The 20,566-nt window shown below is 40.2% G+C and overlaps 1 protein-coding gene across 3 annotated transcripts in view; it reads right to left on the reverse strand.

Annotated features, from left to right (window-relative positions):
- CNNM2 (cyclin and CBS domain divalent metal cation transport mediator 2) overlaps window positions 1-20,566 on the reverse strand; it is a 138,993-nt gene that overhangs the window by 39,876 nt on the left and 78,551 nt on the right. Inside the window, exon 2 of one of the 3 annotated variants that reach the window (XR_012326915.1) lies at window positions 4,239-4,333. The exons of the other annotated variants lie outside the window; for them this stretch is intronic. The gene's annotated coding sequence lies outside the window, so the exon portion shown is untranslated. The remainder of the gene's footprint in view (window positions 1-4,238; window positions 4,334-20,566) is intronic. 3 annotated transcript variants of the gene reach the window in all.

Raw genomic sequence — 20,566 nt, forward strand, 5'->3', positions numbered from 1 at the left:
GTTAACAGTAGCTTGTTGACTGAAATTTGTAACCATCAAAAGTTTGTGTCCTACAAACAATAATTCTGATAAAGTCTATTTTGTGTGATTGTCATCAAAAAGTAAAAAAGAATGGAGATTTATAACCACATGCACTACATTATTGTACATAATTCTAACGAGAGAATGTTTGCCTAGGAATAAATGAGAACAGAATCCTCTGTCAACATTAGATGCCCCCTAAGCACCGCTTCAAAATCCTCTCGGTCCCATTGCTCACTCCCTTTCACCGCCGCAGTGACCAGTTCCACACAGGCTCAGATCGGCTTCATGCCCGTATGACCAGTGCAAACAGACATCATCTCATATACAGCTCACGGCCCAGCTCACTGCATCTCTCACTTCTGCCTTGGGACTCCTCCTAAACGGAGAAGGAAATAATGCCCATGGGAAAATACGTCCCCCTCTGTATTCAAGCACCATTCTGAGAGCATCTCACAAGGCTCCTTTAAAAGTCCTAGGTAGGGGACTTCCCTGGTGGTCCAGTGGCTAAGCCTCCATACTCCCAATGCAGGGGGCCAGGGTTTGATCCCAGGTCAGGGAACCAGATCCCACATGCCGCAAGTAAGAGTTCACATGCCGCAACTAAAGATCCCGTGTGCTGCAACTAAAGATCCTGCATGCCACAACTAAAAGATCCCGTGTGCCACAACTAAAAGATCCCGAGTGCAACAACTAAGACCCGGCGCAGCCAAATAAATACATAAATATTTTCAAAAATAGAAGTCCTAGATAGGAAAGAACACCTGTTGCCTGTAGCCGAAGTTAACACACTATCACATCCTTGAATTTTCTTCCCTTCCTTCCCATTTCACTTCCCTTGTCCTGAACTCCTGCTCCCTGGGATCCTATTCCAAATAAACGTCCCAGCACGCAAGCCTTTGTATCAGGCCAATGTTCAGGCTAAGACGCCATCAGAAGTTTTTCTACTGACCAGTTTCTGGCTTTGTACATTTCATCCTCTTCTGTTTCCATGATACCAATGTGTCTTAACACCTCTGGCACTGGTATCTCAATACAATGCTGGTTTTGTACCTTTGTGTCACAATACCAGGTGAGCTGGCACCGTGCAGGAGTATTTCTCGAGGCCATTCCTACACTGGGATGGCTAGCAATAACTATACATTGAAGTGACTGCAAACCCAAACTAAATGTATCCCCAGCTCAACTTCCCCACAGCTAGATTCCAAAAAACGCCTGGGACCATTCCAACATTAGAGACAAAGAGTGAAAGAGGGTAACTAAAAATGCCAAGAGAGAAATTTTGATCAATTGTAGTTAAAATATCTGGATTTTGCAAATTTTACAAAAACACATGACCATGTAAATAAACACATCTGGCTAGGGCCCATGCATGTGAGAAGCATTTAAGTTTAAGGTTAATTAGTTTTATGGTAAATCTGCTTTTCACTACATACTAATCAAGTAAATGTAACAAAAGTAGACAGAACACAAAGACTGAAAAGGATCAAATCTATATACTACCACCATCCCCAGTCTAATCTTCTCTCCTAAACTTCAGAGATAAAAATATTCCAATTGCCTACTTGATCCTCTTCACTCGTCCTATGAGCATCTCAAGTTCAACACGCCCCAAACTAAATCTATCATCTTCTTTACCAAACTTGTTCCTTCACTTCCATTCCCCTTTCTGACTAATGGTACCAGAATATATCAAGTGTGAAACTGTGGCAGTCATCTTAGATTCCTCCTTTTTCTCTAGTTTCACCCTGCTATGGCAAACTGGTTATACACTGTGTTAAGCTGTTGAGTTGTAAATTTAAGACCACCTCCTAAATATCTATTGAATCGCTCCCATATTCCGAGGCATCCCCAACACCAGCTCACCTTAGTTACAAGCCCTCAATATTTCTCTTCTGGACTTCCCTGGTAGCGCAGTGGTTGAGAATCAGCATGCCAATGCAGGGTACACGGGTTCCAGCCCTGGTCCGGGAAGATCCCACATGCCGTGGAGCAACTAAGCCCGTGCACCACAACTACTGAGCCTGCGCGCTAGAGCCCGCGAGCCACAACTAGAGCCCATGTGCCACAACTACTGAAGCCCTTGCGCCTAGAGCCCGTGCTCCACAACAAGAGAAGCCACCGCAATGAGAAGCCCGCGCACCACAATAAAGAGCAGCCCCTGCTCACCGCAACTAGAGAAAGCCCATGCGCAGCAACGAAGACCCAACACGGCCAAAACTAAAAAATATAAGTAAATAAATTTATACAAAAAGATATATATGTTTCTCTTCTGAACTGCAATAACCTTCCAACTTCTCTTTCTAACTTTAATGTGATCTCCCAAAGCCACCTCCCTGATGCCATAGTAATCTTTCTTAAAAGCAAATCTGAATGTGTTATTCTACTGCTTAACATTCTTTAATGGCTTCGCATTGCATTTGGGATAGTTTAAACACTTCAGTATGGCCTACAAAGCTATCATGACATGATCCCTAGCTCTTTCTCTAGCCTCATCTCCTACATCTTTGGTCATGCAATGTCAGAGAACACTTTCTGTCACTCTCCTGTGCTATTTTACGGTTCCCTCTGCCAAGAACACCTTCCTTCCCTTGGCTCCTTTACTCTGATTCTCCCTCAAGGACACAATTCAACTATCGACTCATCCTTGAAGTCTTCCTAACCTCACCTATGCCAATTGGGTTCGATGTCCTGTCTCAGCACTTCCATAGAGCCTTCATTAGCTCCACCAGAGGATTTATTATCCTGTATTATAATATTCTCTCTCCTGTACTATATTGTGAGATTCTTGAAGGCAAGAGTTCTCCTTTATACCTAAAGCCTCATAAGCTAGCACGGTGCCAGGTATATAATTCTGTCAATAAATGCTGAATAAATAGCTCAAATTAATCATAAGAAAATGAGAAGGGGGATGAAGATTAGGGGGAAAAAAACAGTATTATCTCTGCAAGCTCTTGTCATAAGAGGAGACTGTTTTTCTTCCTGGGACACAATGCAGTAAACGAGGCCAATCAGTGACTGCCAGTTGATTGTAATTTTTAGCAACAGTTTCCCAGAAGAGTGACCAATTGTTCTTACCTAATCTAAGGCCTGGTACATAAAAGACTCTCATTTCCTATTTAATTTAATTTTACTGATTTTATTATTTCAGCTCCTATTGGCACCAAATTCTAGAAAAGTTACAATAGAGTTTGTCCCCAGATGAAGCCAGCTTGAAAAGTACAAATCAAACCCTGTGCTCCTTCCTGTTGGGCTTGAGAATATCTTCAAAGAATTTTCATTGTCTTCTTAAATACACAACATGAATTCAGCCTGGAAACCAAGACTCAAATATTGAAATATGATGGTTTGTCAAGTTAAAAAAAAAAAAGAGAGAGAAAGAAATGAACTTAGCTTAGTAAATGAACGAATGTTCATAAGAAGTCAACGTTCATTTGCTTACACAAAGATTCCTCAAACACCTTTTGAGATATCTGCCCCTCGGTCAAAATGACAACATGTCTTAAGCTTTCTGGGAGTAGGTACAACTGCCTGATAAGAACATCACCTTGGTTCCTGAAACATTCAGAAAAACCTAGGTCATCCTTGGTCACTAATCCCTCACCTAAAAAGTCAGTTTCAGAGCTCAAATATGTGTGCTGGGACCCCAGAGAATCATGTCAGTGACTAAGGGCTTAAACTAAAATTAAACAGATCTGGGTTTGGATCCTTTGGTTCTGCTACACACTAGCTGTGTAACCAAAGACAAGTCAATTACCCTCTCTTGGCCTCTCACTTTAATCATCTGTGAAATAGAGATAAAAATCCCAAGTTTCCATGAAAATTGAATGAAAATGTTTAGAATTTAACACAGTACCTGGCTCATAGCACGTATGCAATAAACGATAATGGTTATATTCTTGATGAACTTTCTCCTGGTTCCGGAAGCTAATAATCATCTCAAATGAAGATGTATAATACTATTAATATCTATAGAAATAGGAACTTGGGATCACTGGGAATATTCAGCTACAAGCTGCTTGTTTTAAAATAGAGGCTATGGGCTTCTATGAAAAGGGTAATTTACATCACCTGAGCATTCAATCCTATGCAGGCTTAGTTTTAAAGTTCTTCAGCATAGCAACCCCACAAATTGTTCACTCTGTTTCTCAAAACCAAAACTTCGCAGCTGGGTGGATTCAAATGGGTTATGGAGATTGTCCTCCCTCCCCTCTCACCTCTAGAAGTAGTTGCTCCCGCTTACTGGATGAGGCAGTGGGGAGGGCGGCCCATGAAGGAAGCTTGTACAGCCACTGCCTTTGTCATATTTCCTCTGTGAAGAAACAGAAGACTTCAGTTCCTGGGATTGGTTAAGCTCTAGAATAGAGAACTAAGGAACTACTTTGTATTCTCCTAGAAATCTCATCTCTCTTTGTGCATAGCGCCATTGCAGCAGAACTGTTACACATTTTTGCATCTTGATCAGGAAACTGGAAATGATCATAATGAACACAGGTAGCCTGCCATACACCATAAATTGAAGGAAGCTGGCACAGAGCAGAGAAAGACTCAAAGACTGAGGGAACGTGAAGAGGAAAAGCCAGTGAAAGAATAAATTATATACAACAACCATGCCAACCCCGACGTTTGCAAAAACACTGTGACGATTACTATGTTTAAGATCAGAATTGACTTGAGGTCAATATGGTCTCCTCTGGTGCTGGTCATGGATTCATTCAATAAATATTTTTATTGAGCACTCACTGCATGCTAGGCACTGTCCTAAGCATGAGGGATTAAAACAAACACATACAAATAAGACTAGTCTTCACTGTCAAGGAACTAGGAGCCTAGTGTGAAAGACAAGTAAAATTATAACATCGTAGACTCTCTCAAGGGACCTCCATGTGGCAACTTGCTGGTTAACTGACACACTCAATCTCCCTGTGAAACACACCAACTGAGGCCCGCAGCACACTGAAAGCTTCTGGCTAGTAAAACTACTACTCTGCACACTGTACTCACATAGAGTAAACAGAATGTTTACTAAGAATTGGTTATTTTTGTTCCCAAACCTATTTATGACATCTGCACTTGATGCTGCAATTTAAATATTATAGAAACTCATGACAATAAAAAGAAATTCCTGTTTCTATGGAAACTATGATGAATCCTCTGGAAAGAATCAGTAAAAACCAAGTTGCTTTAAAAAACATAAAACAGGGGCTTCCCTGGTGGCACAGTGGTTGAGAGTCTGCCTGTTAATGCAGGGGACGCGGGTTCGAGCCCTGGTCCGGGAAGATCCCGCATGCCGCGGAGCGACTGGGCCCGTGAGCCAGAACTGCTGAGCCTGTGCGTCTGGAGCCTGTGCTGCGCAGCGGGAGAGGCCGCAATAGTGAGAGGCCCGCGCACCGCAATGAGGAGTGGCCCCCGCTTGCCACAACTAGAGAAAGCCCTCGCACAGAAACGAAGACCCAACACAGCCCTAAATAAATAAATAAATAAATAAAAATAAAAAATAAAAAACCCTCAAAACAAACGTATGGATACCAAGGGGGAAAGAGAGGGGGGACAGGATGAATTGGGAGATTGGGATTGACATATATATGGTACTACGTATAAAACAGATAACAAATGAGAACCTACTGTATAGCACAGGGAACTCGGTGCTCTGTGGTGACCTAAATGGGAAGGAAATCCAAAAAAGAGGGGATATATGTATACATATGGCTGACTCACTTTGCTGTACAGCAGAAACTGACACAGCAGTGTAAAGCAACTATACTCCAATTAAAAAACAAACCAAAAAAACACCTCAAAAACTTATACTGAATTAGGAGTGGGCAAGGGAATCACGAAAAGTGAGGAAAAAAATCTTTAATGATTCTGCACTTTGTATTGTTTGTTCAAAAATCCTTTGTATGGTTTATTCCACTTAAAAAGAAAACTCAAATGTAGAGAATTGAGAGAAGGTATAATATAGATGTTAGATGGTCTCCTTCAACCATTACAGGGAACACAAATCAGCCCACATTCAAAGAAAAAGCAATACTATTTTCCAGTGCCTGTTGAAAACTGATTCAGGCAAAGAACATAAATGGCTGCTAAACATTAACGGAAAGGTTGATGGAGAAAATAATTTTCATGTGGTACCAAAGTATCACTCCATGAATTACCGTGATGATCCGTGGAAGGGGGGAAACATCTTTACAGTGGAGACGATTGATAGTTGCCACCTTAATCAAGTGATTCAACATTATTAACAGTGAACAACCAGACTGTCACCTGATGTGATGTGCTGTGAAATACAGTTCATCCTCTATATTCTTGCCAAAAGTGTTCAATTAAGAATTTGGATCTAATTTCCAGTGTATAGGTAATACAGGAGATCAGAGAAATTAAATGATAATAATGAGAAAACAATCATAGAAACCCAAAATGTAGAATACTCTACCGAAGAACTAGCTTGGTTTCTTTAAAAAGTCAATACCATTATTGGGGCTTCCCTGGTGGCACAGTGGTTGAAAGTCCGCCTGCCGATGCAGGGGACACAGGTTCGTGCCCAGGTCCGGGAAGATCCCACATGCCGCGGAGCGGCTGGGCCCGTGAGCCATGGCCGCTGAGCCTGCGCGTCCGGAGCCTGTGCTCCGCAACGGGAGAGGCCACAACAGTGAGAGGCCCGTGTACCGCAAAAAAATAAAAAGTCAATACCATTATTAATTCTGTTTGGTATCATTATGACACCAGTTTGGTTACGTAAGAATATGTCTTTTTTTTTTTTTTAAGAGTTGAAAGAGGTAAATTGACATGTCTTGAATTTGTTTTTAAAATAGAAGCAAAGAAAAAAGATAAGTGAAGCAAATATGGCAAAATGTTGATAATTATTGAACCAATGACTATCTTGGGGTTAATTGCCTATTTTTACTACTTCTGTATATACGTTCGAAACATAAAGAGTAGAAAACACTCAACATCATGAAAAAACTGAGGGGGGGATTATTCTAGCTTAAAAGAGACATAACCACCAAATGCAATGCACAAACCTTGACTGAATCCATGTTAGAAAAAAACAATTCTAAATGACATTTGGGGAAAATAACAATTAGAAAATCCGAATATAGACTGGGTAGTAAATGATTTGGGGGAACAATGAATTTCTTAGTGATAATGGAATAAGGATGATGTACGAGAAGTAATGCTGAACACTTCAGGGTCAACTGTCATGATGTCGGCAATTTACTTTGAAATGGTTAAAAAAACATTAAGAACTATCCAATCTAGGAGATAGGTATATGAATATTCATTATACCAGTTTTTAACTTCTCTGTATTTTTGAACATTTTCATAATCAAAAGTTTTAAGTTTTTCAAAGGGTTGCAAAGTGCTTTTTTCAAAATAATATATTTAAGATATGTATATAATTTTTTAAATTCCGTATTTCAGTTAACTTTGTTATTTAGTGAACCAACTAAAAGGTAAGAGGGGAGAGGATCCACACGTGGGGTGCTGATACATACATGGATAACAAGCAGCTCTCTGGGGAAAACAGCCCTGGCACGTAGCATTCGCTAGTTTCCAGGGTATGAATATTCCTACCACAACTGATTCCAAATTACTCACATGATGTCACTGAACAAAGAGTTGGGAAGAGATGAGCACGATTGGTCTTTCCAGCCAGTAAGAGCCAGTTCCAACACCACTGAATCCAGATCATAACAGAAGGATACCAGCCATAACAGGAGAGAGGGAGAAGGTGGTTTACAGAAAACAAAGCAGCAAGGTCATCAGCCCACAAGGGGCAAGGCGGGGGAGGAGACAGAGGTGTGAACACAGAAGACAACGTATTAAATTATATACAACTATTCAGCGTGATGCTTGGTATACAGGAATCACTAACTTACTAAGCACCTCCTACTATTATTATACTACTATTTTCTAACCTGATGCATAATCTAAAAGGTCATCTCATCTTTTTAAGATGTCATATGGTGGTTGCTTCTAGGGAGGAGAACTGAATGGCTGGGCAACTTGTAGTCAGGAATGGGAGGAAGCTACTTTATTGCTTTGAGCCTTTTCAATTTTGAAAAATGTGAATGTATTACTTATTCAAAATATAAATGAAATTGAAATCGATAAATTTTAGGACATGGGTCTCTTGAAAGAGCTCTTCTCTCACCTTAAGTCCCTAGCCTGACATGCATGCAGTTATGCATTCATCCCCATCATTCCTAATGTAAGAATTTAAAAATCAACAACCACAACCAATAAGAAAAGTTCCAAATCATCATGCCCAGCTGACATGGTAGAAACTGCAGTTTCACAGGTCTATTTATATGTGGAAAAGTTAGAATCTTGGCTGCCTCAGTACCCATGATAAGATTCACATGAAATCTTCAATAACTCAGAATGCCACATTTCACTCCAAAATACATTCATTCAACAAATATTTACTGAGCGTCTTCTATGTCTTTGGGTCTGGGAACACACATGAATAGAATTCTCTCTCCCACTCTAAGGAGTTCTAACTTGGCTTTGCAGAGTTTCCTTTACTAGGAATTTATCTAATCTTGGGCAACTATCTTTAGGCCAAAATTACTATTTATATATATGAACAGTAGAAACAATTCTTACTTAAAGGAACCAATATTTTCTCATAAATTTGATGGAAAATACATTTTGTTACATGAATCCTGTCTTGAAACCATAAATTAGAGGTGTATTCTTCTAGGGGGAAAAGGCCATAGAAAAAGGAGTACGTAAACATGATTCTTAGATGATTAGCAGTGGTGAGTCCAATTCTCTGTAGGACTCCGTGCCTCCACGGGCAGGAGTCAAGTGAAGTAGCAGAAGTCAAGATGGAATTGCAATCCTAGGAGTAAAATAATCCCCCTGAAGGCCTCCTCCATCATCAAGGTCAAGTGGGAGCCCCAGAACTCTGTTTCTGGCAAAACCACTCCCCAGTCTCCCCTTCAATACCTGCAGCCTCTCCACCAATGTCTGTCTTGGGATCATCGACTAATTTCATCATGCCCTTTACGCCGCTCACAAGAAGCCCAGGACTCCAAGGCCATCCCTTATTTTTTGCCAGCCTCAAGTGGTTTCCTCTCACGCATGCATTCAATAGCACTCTGCTGAAGGCTCAGGAGATCTGTGGAGCTCTCTCTTCTTCGATATTCTCTGAATTCCAGTCTCTTTCACCTCCCTGAATTCTCAACTCCGCCTCCTCAACTCAGGGAGACTGCCAGGTTCTGTTTATGTCGCCCCTCCTTGTACCGCGACCTCCATCCAGGTAGAAAGCTGGGGCAATCATAAGGGCTCACCTTATCTCAAGGATCATTTTCCTGCCCTGCCTGCTGTCCAATGTCTGAAAACCACTATTTCAATATACTTTGTACAGCTTTCTGCTTGTTTAAGGAAGGAGGGTGAATCTGGTCCCTGTTACTCCACACAGGCACAAATGGAAGTCTCTTTTCCATTTAATGTTTATTTTCCATCCTAATTTAGTCACTTTCTTCCACCGTCACTCCCTTGACCTTGTCATTCACAATTACTGCAATCCCTCATTATCTCAATTCCGAACGTCTACTCTCCAACCACCATCTCCTATTTTTTTTTTTTTTAGGACACTCCTGCTAGTACCCCAATTCCAACGATCCTTTGCCTTACTTTCAATCCGTTGTTTCCACCACCCTTACTTGTCCTCTTTCCCCTCCTAATCTAGCTCTACTTCATTCCATTGTCAATCATTTTAATTAGACCCTCAACTCCCTGGCCCCCCTCCATCTTATTTGCTTGGCTAAGCAACAACCCGGGTTAAATCCAACTCATTATCTAAGAAATAGTACGTATTTTATGTTTTAACTTATTTATTGTCTTCTATTCCACTAGAAGGACAGCTCTATGAAGGCAAGGATTCTCATTTTCTTCGTTTACTGCTGTATTCCCAAAGCTGAAAACGGTCCCCAATAAATGGATGATACTCAATTATTTCTTGACTGGTTTAAATAATAAAATCCAATGCTCAACATAAGTATTCAAATGAAAACACTAAAAGTGAAATGTATCATTGTTTCTAGAATATCAAACTGCTTCTTGCTGTAAAAGACATCATTTAAAAAAGCAGATAATGTGTATATACTTCCGGCCCTATTTTTTTTTTTTTTTTTACAACCTCTCTTTAATGATTTTTTTGTAATGTTATATACATGGTTCTGACAAGATGTCAAACTAGAGTGGGCTCCCAACAGAATCCTGGAGATCCCAGAGACAGGTTAATAAAACTGTCACACTAATATAAAAGCTGTGAGAAAAACCTCAGGCAACAGAGAGCAGCCAGGTTTCAGCTGGGAGGAGAGGCCCATGCTAGGCTCTGAGCAGGTAGCACGGAGGAGACCAGGAAGAGAGAGGTTTCTTTACCTGTGTTTCTTTCTCTATGTTGCTCCTGCTTTCTTGGCCCCCACTGCTCATAGCACTCTCCTGCCCAGCTGTCTCTACCAGCAGTATTAGGGTGGCATGCTCAAGTGGGCTGGGCTGGGGAACAGTTAAACATACGTACAAGCAACTGCAAAGCCCTAAGTGTATCTTCCTCTTCCTACCCTCCTTCCCAGCCGGAGTAAGAGGAGGACTATCGTCAGAGAAAGCTCTCAGAAGCACGAGCCAGTGCCTCTGTTTTTGCTTGGGAGTCCAGGGATCCATCAACAGATGACATGGTTAAAGAGCCAGAAAAAATGGATTCATAGAGAAGACAGATGAGCTCATCTTAGGGGCACAACTGCTATAGAGAAAAACAAAATTAAAGCACCTATATCAGCCAACATCAAGCTAATGGATCAGTATGGAAAATAAATTAGTAACTATCTTCAAAGAGGGACCATAACTGGAAACATGCAGTAAGAACAGGAAGTTTTAAAATAAGAACTAGAGTTAATGGTATGAAAAAAATGGTATGAAAAAGAGCCAAGATAATAAAGAACCCAATAGCTGGGCTGAAGAGCCAAAGATCAGGTTAAGAAACTCTCCTAGAATATATTAGGGAGGGGAAAAAAGGATGAAAAAAAGAAACATCAAGAGGTAAAGAACAGAAGTGGAAGCATCAATATACCTATGTCATGAGGCCCAGAGGAAAGGGAGGAGGAAAAATCAGAAGGAGAAAATATTTGAACAAGAAAAAACTGAGGGTTCCCAAATTTAGAAAAAGATGTAAGACCTCGGACTGAAAAAAACCCATAAAAAGGGAAAAGAAGAGGGGGAAAAAATTTAAAACTAGTCACAGTATAATGAAATGAAAGAACAACAAAAGAAAAAAATTACTAAAGTTGGGCTTCCCTGGTGGCGCAGTGGTTGGGAGTCCGCCTGCCGATGCAGGTGACACGGGTTAGCGCCCCGGTCCGGGAAGATCCCACATGCCACGGAGCGGCTGGGCCCGTGAGCCATGGCCGCTGAGCCTGCGCGTCTGGAGCCTGTGCTCCGCAACGGGAGAGGCCACAACAGTGAGAGGCCCGCGTACCGCCAAAAAAAAAAAAAAAAAAAAAAAAAAAAAATACTAAAGTTTAGCAGAGAAGTAAATCACTTATAAAGGAAAAACAAGAATCACGTTGACTCCAGAATTCTCAAAAGCAACACTGGTTCTAAGAAGTCAACGGAGTGATAGGTTCAAAGGGATGAGGAAAAAAAATTCAAACTTAAAAATAAGAAATACATATTCTGGAATACACTATAAAAATGGGAAAGGTAAGTAAATAACTTATCAAGTTTATTACTGTCTAAATAAGGTACAAAACAAAAAGTAAATCCATAGCAATTCCAGAACTAAAATTCTTTAAAAATCAAAGCACTTTGGAGGGGGCCCGGTGGGGGGGGGGTGTAGGGACTGAAGGGTATAGAGAGGAAGATGAACACTTCTAAGATACTAGTATTTTTTTGAAGTGTGTGTGGGGAATACACACATTTAAAGGTTTAAAATAGGGAAAGATTTTCAATAGGAACAAACACCAGTATATATATTATCAAAATAAGAGTTAAGGACAACTACCAAAACAATAAAACTAGAATGTATAACTTTCAAACAGAAGGACTATTAAATTTAGCCAATAGATGGTAGGAAGAAGACAGCAAAAATAAGCAAACAGAAAACATGAAATAAAATAGCTTAAAAAGTCAAAATACAGAAATATTTCATGATCGATATAAATGGGTTTAGCTCACTGACATTCACAGAATAACTTTTTAAAAGATGCAGGTAATATATGCTCACTGTACAGAAAACATGATGAAGTAATTTGGAAAACAATTAGAATCTAATGAAGAAATTAAAAATCACCAATAAAATCCCATCTTTCAGACATTTTTCTCTACTGAAGTGTTTATTACATATTTTCCACAAAAAATACCTTTTTTTGCACTTAAGTCTGAAAATCTTTGCATATCAATCAACGTGGAACCTTATAACGATTTTTAGTGGGTAAATTGTAGTTCTATTTTATATCACCATAATTGTTAGATATCCAGTGTATTTCATTTCCTCTGGGTTAGACATTTCACAGTTGTTTCCAATCTTTCATCTTTCATATAATGTTTGATGCTTCCTCCTGGGAAAACTACCCTTCCCTGACCTCCACAGGATTTAGAGAAGGCCCACAGAGTTTTATGTAATAAGACTGCCCCCTCCATCACTTGGCTCTCCTTCTCAACTGGATAATTCTCATCATCACATTCAAGGCGCCAAACATTTCCCATCTTTAAAACTGAAAAAGCTCTCCAGATTCCCTCTCTTCCCTGTTATCATTCCATTTCTCTACTGTTCTTTATAGCAAAACCCTTAATGGAACTGTCTCCATTCACTGTCTCTATTTCCTCATCTTTCCTGTTCTATTCAATATGTTCCAAACTAGTCGTATCCAATGAAACTACTTTTATGAAGATCCCCAATGACCTCTTATTTGGATAAATTCCAAGATCAATTCTTAGCCCTCATCTCACGCAATTTTCGATTACTCCTTTCCTGAAACAGTCTCTTCACTTGGCTTACACACTTCCCTGGTTTCTCTCCTTAACGGCCACTCCATCGCAAGCTCCCTTGCTAGTTCCTCTCATTCCCCCGACCTCTAGAAGACAGAGTACCCTTGCTCTTCATTCTTGGATCTCTTCTGTTCTCTATGGACACTTACTCACTTGAGTAATTATCTCATTTAGTGTCAAAGTTTTAAATATCATTTATACATCCAACATGCCTACCTGCATCTCCATCCAGATCACTCCTTTGAATGCCAGATTTATATATCCGACTGCCTACCTGACATCTCCACCAGGCTGTCTACCAAGAATATGAAACCTTCTTTCTCTCAATCTGTTCCTCCTTTAGTGGGGGAAGGGATGTACCAACATTCACCGAAATTAGTTGCTCAAGCCAAAAACCTAGTCTTCATCCTTAACTTTTTCCTCACTTCTAATCCTCTGAAAAACATCTAGAATTTGATCTTCTCTCACCACCCACACTGACCCCCTTGGTCCCAGCCACTATTATCTCTCACCTGAACTGCAACAGCTTACTAACTGGTCTCTCTGCCTTACTCTCACTCTCTACGATAAATTGTTTGCAGAATACCCAAAGTAATCTTTTCAAGTTCACTAAGATTCTGTCACTCCCCTGCTCAAAAACTCCCCGTCGCACTTAGAGTAAAAACCTCCCACCATGTCCTGCAAGGCCTTGCTGACCCCTGCGGACCTTTGTAACTTCATGCCCCACCACTCCTGGCTTCCTTTTCTCTAGATGTTTCTTGCTGTTCCTTGAATATGCCAAACATACTCCTGCCTAAGGATCTTTGCTCTCTCTGTTCCCACTTGTGGACCACTCTTCTCTCGATTTTCGTGTTTCTTAGTCCCCCACTTCATTCAGGTCTCTGCTCAAATGTCACCCCTTATGCGGCCTTCCCTCACCATCCCATCTAAAAACAGCTCCCCCCTGCCCCAGTCAAAGGTCCTCTTTCTATGCTATACGTAGCACTTATCAGTATCTGATATTATATTTCATATTTAGTTGCTTAGTCTGCTCCCCACTTAGATACAGAATGCACGAAGGCAGGGACATTATCCTCTTGACACTGTGTCCTCCGTGCCTGGAACATTGTCTGGCACATAAAGGTACCAAATCTTTGAGTAATACTGACTGCACATCCTCAGCCACACATCTTCATGTATTTGTCTATTACGGGCTAATGATGCATCTTTTCCTCCCCCCACAAAAAAATCAAGAGATTCAGACAAGAACAATGTAGAAAAAATGTGTTATTACAAAATATTTCAGACGTAAACAGTATAAAAGAGAACAAACATCCATGTACCTATCATCTACTTTAAGGAATAAAACATTATAAATACAGTTGAGCCCCAGGAATACCCACCCACTCCACTGAGGCAGGTTAATATTGGATTTGAAGAAAAATAAAGGAGAGAAAAGTATTTTTTGATTCACCTATTTTTCTCATCTGCTTTTTTAAAAAATGAAAATAAAACTATTTGACAAAGTACTGTAAGTACTTAAAAAAAGGGGGGGTGGGGAACAAGGCTCCATAATGCAGTGAGATTGGTGGGTTTTGAACAGAGAAAACAAAAGAAAGGGGAGAAGAAATACTAGGGAAGTGGGCAAAAGGAAGCAGAGGCCTGGTGGGGTATTCATGGCGATACCAGGAGGAGGAGCAAGGCAAGTTAGGAACTAGGTGCTGGTAATCTATCTTCCCTACTGAACATGTGATTACAGAAGGATTACAAATCAAGCCTGGCTGAGGGATCAGGATCTAATGAGGTACACACCACAGAAAGTTTAGACAACATTGATGTCGTCACAGTTTGACACAGAAGCATATATCGAAGTTGCTAAGTGAATGCTGCTGTGTATGACAGGGGAAACAAGCTGGTGGCTCAAAGCATAAGTGGAAGAGAGATGGAAAATCTTTTTAATTAGAAGAATACTTTAAGGATTTAATAAAGTTAAACTGGAAACTCCATGACCCATTAAAAATAGATCTTTTAGATCTTTGTCACTAAAGAGCAGTATCAGTAATCCAACAGAACAATCTCATATGTAATCAAATTTCTAACATATCTAATAGTATCTAACACTATTCTCCCACAAAAGCTACTGGCTCCGCAGAGAATATCTGACTCTAATCTTGGGGGTGGGAGGTGGGTGGGGGGGGACACATCAGGATGGGACTGGAATACCTTGTTTTATTTTACTGGATTTATTATCTTTTTGTTGTGTTTTAAAGGTTTAAAGAAAATAGGCTTTTAAAAATCATAATTTTAGTAAGCTAAACTCTGACCAAAGCGTAAGTTACTCAGGGGCTGCCTGGGATAGTAGAACCAGAGAGCCTACATTCAAATTCCTGCCCTCTATCCCACTTCAGGCAAAAGGTACTTGAATTTTTGTGCCTCATGGTCTTCATTTGTAAAAACAAAATAATAATAATAGCACCTGCACCAAAGTCCTTGTGAGGATTAAGTGAGTTAACACATATAAAGCACTTAAACAGCTAGAGAAAATTGTAAGTGCTCTACAAATGTTAGCTATAATTATTATCATCAGCATTATTATTATTATTATTATTTTTGCGGTACGCGGGCCTCCCACTGTTGTGGCCTCTCCCGCTGCGGAGCACAGGCTCCGGACGCGCAGGCTCAGCGGCCATGGCGCACGGGCCCAGTCGCTCCGTGGCATGTGGGATCTTCCCGGACCTGGGCACGAACCCGTGTCCCCTGCATCGGCAGGCGGACTCTCAACCACTGCACCACCAGGGAAGCCCTATCATCAGCATTATTGATAAAACCTGACAAGGCTACGCATACCTTGAGGCCAAGAACAATGTCTTATTTGTCTCTATATTTCCAGCATTTAGCACAGTTCCTGGTACCCAACAGGTACTCAATAAATATTGCCTGAATTTAACTGAGTAATTCTAAAATTCTAGCCATTAGGTTGTAGGTTGCAAGCTTTAACACATTAAGGGAACCACCATGATAAATGGCAGGAGCAAAGATAAAAGGGCCAATAAAAACAAGACCCCAAATCTTATACCGTCAAAAAAATATTGTTTCTTGGGTATTTAAAAAATTTATTCTGGGTTTCTCAAGGTCTACCTTGTACTAAGGGAGTTTGATTGGGATCAGATAGTAATAGTGGATCAAAATCTAGACCCTTGCTTCCCTGGTGGCACAGTGGTTGAGAGTCCGCCTGCCGATGCAGGGGACGCGGGTTCGTGCCCCGGTCCGGGAGGATCCCACATGCCGCGGAGCAGCTGGGCCCGTGAGCCATGGCCGCTGAGCCTGCGCGTCCGGAACCTGTGCTCCGCAACGGGAGAGGCCACAGCAATGAGAGGCCCTCGTACCGCAAAAAAAAAAAAAAATCTAGACCCTCAGTCTAGAATTACACTAGATTCACTAAAGAATGAGATTCTCCCCCACAATAAATGTAATCTAACAGTTCCTTGTAGAATTAAATTACTTTAACTTTTTCCAACCACCAAAACTTGTTTCTGAATTAAAGTACAATACAGCCTTAACCCATTCAATTCGGGACACCCTTTTGATTTTCCATTGCTCTTGGATTTTCCAGCAGTTTAGTCTCATTTGGGTTAATTACCAGTACTCTAGATGGAAAATTTTCCTGGTAGGTTGTTCCATTCATAGCCATTTAGAAAGCAGTGCTTGCGTCAGACTCTGTTTTCTGCTTGGATAAAGGGGGCTGTTACTTCAAACCCCAATTTTTCTTGGCGTCCCATAGTCACACCTCATTGAGTACACCCTGTGCTTACCTTCTACAAATGACCTTTCAAAGCAACATGCTTCATCTAACCCGCCAAGTTAGTAGATTTACCTTTCCTTAGAGTACTGATTAAGGCCAAAGAGGTTCTAATTCCATCAACAGACATCACATGACTGCAGTAATAGTAATAATTCGTCATTATTGAGGGCCTGTGTATGTTAGGCACTGTGTTTGTATATCTCATTTAATTATACAAGAACCCCATGAAGAAGATATTAATTCCATTTTATAAATCACAAAACTGAGACTTAAAAAGACTAACATTCCCTGGGTTTCTGTCCTCCCTTCAAAGGACTCTAAGTAGATTACTCAAAACGTTTCCTCACACACAATAGGGCCTGCTGAACTACTGTCTTCATTTTATAAGAAATGGAAGGTCAAAGGTTTTATAGCTAAGAAGTACACAGACAAACATGAATTCTAATTGATTCCAAAATCCATCTTGTTAATTATCTTGCTATGCTATCTATACAACTGAATAAGGCCTTTCATAGAACCTCCTTTCACTCTCAGCTAAAGAATGAAAAATCTGCCTGAAAAGGTTCTATTTTGTATTGTAAAAGAAGGAAAATGAAGGAAGGAAAGGCTATGGCAACTTCTGTCTCCGAGGGGTCTGAAGCTCTTATTTAAAACAGCAGATTAGATAAAAGAAACTGGCATCCAGACCCAGATAAGATGGTTTATCAGAGACACTAGTCTGTCATCTTCTCGGTCTGCCGACTTTCCAAATAAAGTCATATTCCTTATCTCTACACGTTGTCTCTGATTCATTGGCCTGTCATGGGGCGAGCAGAGCGAGCTTGGACTCGGTGCCAGCCTGAGGCCCTTTCTGATGAGGAACATGAACAAGACCCCAAAGACCCTAAAACTCCAATTTGCATGACTAGAGCCCATCCTTCCAACCTGTGATACTGAACAGAGAAGAATATCTGTGCTCATTTGGGTAGACTCCTAGGTACTCCAGAACATGGAAAGGAACCAAGAGGGAAAAAACTCCCCTTGAAGAAAGAAATACTGTTTCCTGGAGGGAGGAGGTGGTTTTCCGGCTGAGAGATAGAAGGGGGATTGGATAAAGGCAGAGAGCAAATCAAAGGTGACAAAGCCACGTATGGGGGAAACACAGATGCAAGGGAGAAAAGCATCTACATTAGCTGTACTGGCACTGTCTGATAGAAATAAAATGTAAACTTAAAAAAATAAAATAAAAATAAAACAGATTATATCAAACTGACTAGGATCACAGTGAAATCATTAAGTACTGAACTCTTTCTAGAACATTCTTCAATGTCTTTAGAACTTCAGTAAATTGCTTTACTTCCAGGTAAATAAATTCAACCATTTTTTGCAATTCAACTTAAGATTTTTTTTTTTTTTTTGCGGTACGCGGGCCTCTCACTGTTGTGGCCTCTCCCGTTGCGGAGCACAGGCTCGGGACGTGCAGGCTCAGCGGCCATGGCTCATGGGCCCAGCCGCTCTGCGGCATGTGGGATCTTCCCAGACCGGGGCACGAACCCGTGTCCCCTGCATCGGCAGGCGGACTCTCAACCACTGTGCCACCAGGGAAGCCCCAAGATTTTATTTTTAATACATGTGTCAAGTCACCTGTCTTTTCTCTCAAAACCCAAATATATGCTATTCTGCAACAGCCCAGTTTTGATTGATGAACTTGCACTCATTTTTAGAAGCTCTCATTCTGTAATTCTTACTGACAGAAAGTATTTTTAAAATTCAACCTAGTGTTAAATGTTCAATTTAACTCTTAAAAAATCAGTTATACCAGGTTATTTCCTAATAACAGTATCTCTAGCAAGGTTTGTTGGGTTTTTTTGTTTGTTTTAAGTATTTGTTTTTTCAAATGAGCTTAGAATTTAAAATGGGAATTCAAGGAGCACTCATGCAGTATTTACTAATTATCAAACTTTCATTGAGCTCAATAATTTAACATTCCAACTAGAAAATTGTATTATTAAATACTCCTGACCTGAAACCTACAGCTGTATGTTGCAATCTAATCTTACACAAAAAGTGCAAAAGTATCCTCAATTCTGCAGCTTAAAGGTGTTCACAAAATTGAGCCCAAATAATGTCCTAATCACATAAATTAACATCTCCCTAATTAAGGACTGATATAAAATTTACTTTACTAAGCAAATAGTTTATTGTATATTAATAGTATAAACTGACTACAATTCTATTAGACAATGTTTAAAATAGACAAGAAAGGTTTATTTTAGTTTGATATATATTGCATGCAACTGCTTTCCAGGAAGAATGAAAGCCTACTTTTCTATACCCTTAACAATGGATAGTCAATCTTCGCATTTCATTTAATGAAATGTGTAAAATATGATGTCTTGTTGATTACTAGGTTAGACTTAACATAGTTTCATGTTTTTGACTACTGGTATTCTTTTTTTCATATCCTCTATTTTTCTACTGGCATATTTATCCTTTTAAAGTTTTATTTAAAAGCGCTTTGTAAATTAAGTATTTTGTGCTATCATTTGTTTTGCAAATATTTATCCTAATCTGTGGTTGTCTTTTAACAGATTTGACTATAACCCAAAAACTATTAATCTTTTCCTTCATAAATTCTGGGTTTTGTGTAATCTTAGAAAGGCCTTCCAATCACAAGTATAAAAACAATGTATTCTCCTGCAGTTGATCTACCTGCAATTTGTTCTGGCCCAAGAGGTGGCCACCTCCTTCTTTTGAGTGTCGTATATACTCCTAAATTCTAAAATTCTAAGTTGATCAAAAAGTGTATCACATTCATATTTTTCATGACTTTAAAAAGTTTAGATCTATTCCACCCTCACTAGTTGTCATCTGTTTTTCTAAACAAAAATACTTTGTAGCCCAAGTCATCCTCTTAACTATGTTAGTTATCCTTTTCCAACTCAATCATGTTTTTCCTGTATTATTGTATCCAAAACTGAAACCGATACTTCAGATGTAATAAATAAACTGATACTTCATTTTAATATATGACCAGGATGGTGCCTCTGTTAGGTTTCATATTTCTCTTTTTTGTTTGTTTTTTGTTTTTTTTGTTTTTTTTTTTTTTTTAGCAGTACGTGGGCTTCCCGCTGCTGTGGCCTCTCCCGTTGCGGAGCACAGGCTCCAGACACCATCGGCCATGGCTCACGGGCCCAGCCGCTCCGCGGCATGTGGGATCCTCCCAGACCGGGGCACGAACCCTTGTCCCCTGCATCGGCAGGAGGACTCCCAACCACTGCGCCACCAGGGAAGCCCAGGTTTCATATTTCTTAATGCCCAGCACTTCATCCAAACTGTACTGAACCATTGTTTTTAGAACATGGTTTATAATAAGTCTTAGCTCATATTCCTCTGACAAAAAGTATATACTTTATCCTTGTCCACAATGTCAAGAGTTTGATCACTAATGTAGGCACATAAAAAATTCTTAAACATTATCAATGATACCTAGGCAACTGTAACATATAAAATCTCTCAGACATTGCTGGTATAAGTGTTAAGTACTTTAACTTCACTGGAGGTCAATTTGGCCAAATCTACCAAAACTGCAGACATTCCTTGACTTATCAATTCTATTTCTAGGAATTCATCCTACAGGTAAACTTACACAAGTGTAAAATGATGTATGGGGCTTCCCTGGTGGTGCAGTGGTTAAGAATCCGCCTGCCAATGCAGGGGACACGGGTTCAAGCCCTGGTCTGGGAAGATCCCACATGCCGCGGAGCAACTAGGCCCGTGAGCCACAAC

Source organism: Tursiops truncatus, chromosome 16 (assembly GCF_011762595.2).
Source record: "Tursiops truncatus isolate mTurTru1 chromosome 16, mTurTru1.mat.Y, whole genome shotgun sequence".
Classification (NCBI taxonomy): Eukaryota; Metazoa; Chordata; class Mammalia; order Artiodactyla; family Delphinidae; genus Tursiops; species Tursiops truncatus.